This window comes from Pinus tabuliformis, chromosome 3_1 (genome assembly GCF_031772625.1).
Source record: "Pinus tabuliformis cultivar Carrire ecotype Pingquan chromosome 3_1, CPIR1, whole genome shotgun sequence".
Taxonomy (NCBI): domain Eukaryota; kingdom Viridiplantae; phylum Streptophyta; class Pinopsida; order Pinales; family Pinaceae; genus Pinus; species Pinus tabuliformis.
Window position 1 is genome coordinate 280878144 of NC_142301.1, and position 5038 is coordinate 280883181.

The 5038-nt window shown below is 32.1% G+C and overlaps 1 long non-coding RNA gene across 1 annotated transcript; it reads left to right on the forward strand.

The window, feature by feature from the left end:
- The first annotated feature begins 4147 nt into the window (after positions 1 to 4147).
- On the forward strand, positions 4148 to 4688 carry LOC149186885 (uncharacterized). Its single transcript, XR_016256161.1, has 3 exons — positions 4148 to 4229; positions 4325 to 4425; positions 4630 to 4688. It is a non-coding gene; the product is annotated as an uncharacterized LOC149186885 (long non-coding RNA).
- The last annotated feature ends 350 nt before the right edge of the window (positions 4689 to 5038 follow it).

Consider the following 5038-nt stretch of genomic DNA (forward strand, 5'->3'; position numbering starts at 1 on the left):
TGATTTTAATGTTGCTTTTCTATCATGATATAGATCAACCCACAAAGAAGAAGATTCAAACATTTCATTGGTTGGTCAATGCCACATATGAGCGCATTCAAGCTTACCATAAATTTCCTACTTATTTCTTTCACTATATTTTTTATTCACAAAGTAAACATTATATATTTAAATACCAGACTGTCAAAAGTTGTAACCTCATCCTTCCTTCAAGTATCATTGTTGAGCAATGCTACATGCATTTCCCCTTTGAAATCTGTGATTTCCATATTACAAGTTAGTTAAAGGCATGGTTGGTGAAAGCGATAATGAAAATTAGTGATAGCTAACTTATGACAATGAAATTTGGGTTTCGATTTTGGTGAACCAAAATTTGATGTTCTATCTAGATTTTGGGGATTCCACCAAAAAAACCTTGTATGTATTTTTTGGTGCAGATTATTGTTATATTGAGTGGATGGGCTATTGTAATTATGTCAATGTAATCCATATATGACATAAGGTTGGAATGACCGTTTTGGCCATCCAAAACCTTAGTATATAAACATGCTCAAGTTGCAAAGTATATGTTAAGGCGTGATTGCTAGAAATGAAATGATGGTTTTGGCAATACAAAAACTTAGTGTATAAACACACCCAAGTTGTAAAGCATATGCAAGGTATTAACAAAGGAAAACAATGTTATTATTTCTACCATTTTAATGATTGTATTGGGATTTGAGCAACAAATCTTTGTCTTTTATGGCACCACTTGACCATCACATACTAGGACATCAATATCCATTAATAGGGTAGACACATGCATATGATGTCTAGAATTTTTAACTAGATGTAACAAATTGTTGGTTTGACATTGCATTTTTGGTACCTTATACCTATGTTATAGTTATCCATTTAGACTAATTTGTTTTTGAATTTACCTCTAATTTTTTTTCTTTGAACTTTGTTTTTTCTCCCTTATGGTTTGAATTAGGCATCACCCATTTCATTATTTTTATGGGAAGGATTTGATTGGGCATATTTGTGATTCTAGTTTTCTTTATTGTTTTGACTATATTTTTATTATGGATGGAAGTTAAGGTGGATGACATATCTAATCTCTCTCACACAAGACATTAGAGGAAGCAATTGGTAGCACTATTCATGGGTTTTATGCTTTAAACTATAAGATAATTGATTTATTATTGTCTAGTTTTTCCTAGTAGAATTTTTCCAAGGTAAATCATGTATATTGTTGCTATCTATATAATTTGTTTTTTAATTATTTTCTTCTAGAATCAATTTAATTATTAACACAATAAAAGTCTAAGTGAAAAATGAAATAACCTTTTAGTTGGAATTTAATGATATAATTTTTAGTAATATTGTGATTTTTTCTTATTTAAAATGTATTTTTAGATCCATAAATAGATTTATTATCATGAAATAACCCCTATACCACTGGAGCTATGCAAAACAAACAACTTAAACTTATAATTGTTGTATTTTGAAAAAAAAAAAAAAAAAAAAAACCTAGAAAAAAAAAGTATGTATCTATTAATTAAACTATGCTTAAAATAAATTACTAAACTATAATGATTATCTTTCTCACTAGGATTTATTTTAATTTTAATTTTAAATTTTTATATAAAAATTATAATAAAATTTATTTTATAATAATGAAATCTATTTATTTAATAAATTTTATATGATTTACATAAATATAATTTTTAGCATTTAAATGTCAAAATTAAACACAAATTATGATGCACGGGCCACCTTGTAATGATTAACCCATTATTTTAAAATAATAATAAAACACAGATTATGATGCACACCCAACTTGTAATGATTAGCCCATTATTTTAAAATAATAATAAATCTGGAGTATTATTTAAAAAACAAAATGGAATACAAATTTAATGAAAGGCTAGATTTCTAGGTGGGATTATGATCAAAAACTTATAAAATGCGCAAAAGAGCATGGATTCATCTTAAAAAGTCAGGTATAATAGGTTCCCACTAGTTAAAAGATCTGGTATAAAGATAGATCGATTCATCTTAAAAAGTCAGGTATAAACTCCTACTAATTAAAAGATCTGGTATAAAGATAGATCTATGCTCGTAATCTTTTACTTGTACATTATGTGTCTGATCTTACCTGTTTTATCAATATAATAGCATTACACAACCACAAACATCTCTTGAAACTAGGCTGTATTGTTACACTAGTCCAAGGAAACCCAAAAAATTAAGATGAGATTTGACTTGCAATATTTTTGCAGAAGATTATTTTGCTACCACGCTAAGAAGAAATGGAAACTTCCTCATTTTCTCTACAAAGATATCACAAATATCATCACGTGGCTTCAAGAGAGCTAATGACAAATGTTAGAACCTTTATATAGAAAAATGGTACATTTGATAAGAGCGTATGGAAGGAAATGGTAAAGTGACATTTTATATTGGTGGTCTAATTAGCATACAGTTAGAGCACTCTGCTTAAGATAAAATATGTTTTGTCCTTGTGTAACTCCTTCGTTTTAGGTGGGGCGAACTACCATATGATTAGACCTCTAAACATGACCCAACACTCAAACAATCTTAATAGTAAACCAACAAAACCTCAATAAAACAGACATTCAGATTATAATAAAAAAATTAAAATATTATAAAATTTTAAAAATAGAACAATTTTTGAATTATAAAAAAAATTATTTTAATTAAACATATTTAAGAATTTAATAGATTTTATGGGATTTACATAAATCTAATTTATTCCATTTAAATATCAAAATTAAAAGCAAATTATATTATGATTAAACCATTAATTTAAAATAATAAATAAATTTGGAGTATAAAAAAAAGAAACTGAATGCAAATTTAATGATGTGGATGGTGAAGGTTTTCTATAAGTTGATTAAGATTAATGCACAATTACAAGAACTCATCCATGGGTTATGACAAACAGGCTTTGAAATTTTCTGACACATTTTCTGACACCCTTTTTTATCGCCGTTTAATTGTAACTGCATTCCAATCTAACGGTGCAGCGACGTTCTGAATTAAATGTAAGTGACACGTGTCACAAATATACCGGTGTAATTTGGTCAAGTGGACATTGAGAAGTCGTGGAACATTGCCCAATGAACGGAGGTGAAAATCTTTTCTATGTAGCAAAGAGCGTTATTGGCGACTCAATCTGTTCAGTCCATTCGGCTCCAAGCTCTGTTTATCCAATGGAGTTTAGTTCCATGCCTTCGTCCGCAGTGTGAATTATGAGAAGTGCAGGTGGCTGAATGAATGACAATGATAATTTCTGTTGGTGTTCTTGTGATCGGACCCTAGCCATGGTTTGAACCTCAATTAATAATAAGAACATCGCACTGCAAATCGAGCTTGCCATGGCTTATTCTTTCGTTTGTAATTCGAAGCTCCGTGAGGTATACTTTGACATCCATTTTCACTTCACTATTGCTGGTGTAATCACGGAAATGGCCATTTAAATGCTCCGTGAGGTATACTTTGACATCCATTTTCACTTCACTATTTTTGTAATTTTTTTACATTATAGTACTGCTGGTGTAACGACGGAAATGGCCATTTAAATTTTAGGGGAAATGCTGCAATGCACACGAAAATGAAAAGAATTCGGCAACAAAGAAGCGTTGCAAATGCATCGGTTGCAATAAACAAATTACAATGGTTATCAACCGTATAAAGTATCTATGATCGCCGGTAAGCAAATCTGCCTTTATATTTTTGCTCGGCCATTGGTAGTTCGGACAGAGGAACTCCAGGCCGTCCAAAGATGATCCACGTTGATGTCTGAAAACATCCAGCGCATTAAGCTTTTGCTGCTGCTCAGGTTGTCTGCCTTCACCGTCGTTTTCTTCGAATGCGAGTGGAACAATCTGCTTCAATTTAGGTGATTTCTTCGAATGCTCCTCTTACCTTTGATTTCTTTATCAGCTGCTGCATCAAGTCTTGACCGGCAGACTCATCTTTAGCATTTTCTTGCATTTCTGTGGTTTCGGCATGGTCGGCCCATGGAGGAGTTTTAATAGCGTTGCTGCTATCAAAGTTCTTTTCCTCCTTGATGGATCTGGAACCCTTGCAGTGCAGGTGCTTCCTTCAGCGCATTAAGCTACTCTGGCGTCCTCTTGCCTCCTGCTTTTGCTGTTGCTCAGCTTGTCTGCATTCACCATTGTTTTCTTTCAATGTGAGTGGAACAATCTGCTTCGATTTAGGTGATTTCTACGAATGCTCCTCTCACTTTTGGTTCTTTATCCGCTGGTGCATCTAAGTCTTCACAGGCGGACTAACCTTCAGCATTTTCTTGCAGATCTGTGGTTTCAGCAGCGCATGCCCATGGAGGAGGAATAGTAGCTTTGCTGCTATCAAAGTTCTTTTCCTCCTTGCTGGATTTGAACCCTCGGGCCTTATGTAAATTCTTTAAATCCTATCTTTAAATTAGTTAAATTCTTTAATGCTGTGGTGCTTTAGACAAATTCTGATGTGGCGCATAGCGCTAATGCTCGCTATACTTACGAGTATATTGAAATTTAAATATCTAGTTTCCGAATTTTTGTTGTTTGATTTTTTCTCACATGTATAAAAGAATTGCAGATTGTTTGATTTTTTTCTCAGATATAAAAGAATTGCAGAGGCTCGAATGCTTTTGACGGATCTAATTTAATATGTGGTAATTCCCTTCCTCTTATTGATTTGATTTAATTATATTTGGATGCATTTTCAATAGCATATCAATTTGTTCACTTAAATTTAAATTGAACTTTTGTTGTTAGAGATAGCAAAGAATTACAGAGTTATTTAAATTTAAATTGAATATTTGTTGTTGCACAAATATTTCGAACAAAACCTCATAAATATGTAGAATTTATCAATATGCCATTAGAACTGGCATAACTGTAGCTACACTCGAGAATCCGACACCTTTTGATCTCCCTTCTCCACTTTTGTATCCCTGCCCCATTCCCTCACTTCATCGGAAACCACATTCAATTTTTATAAATAGAACATTCGAAAAACACTTTGA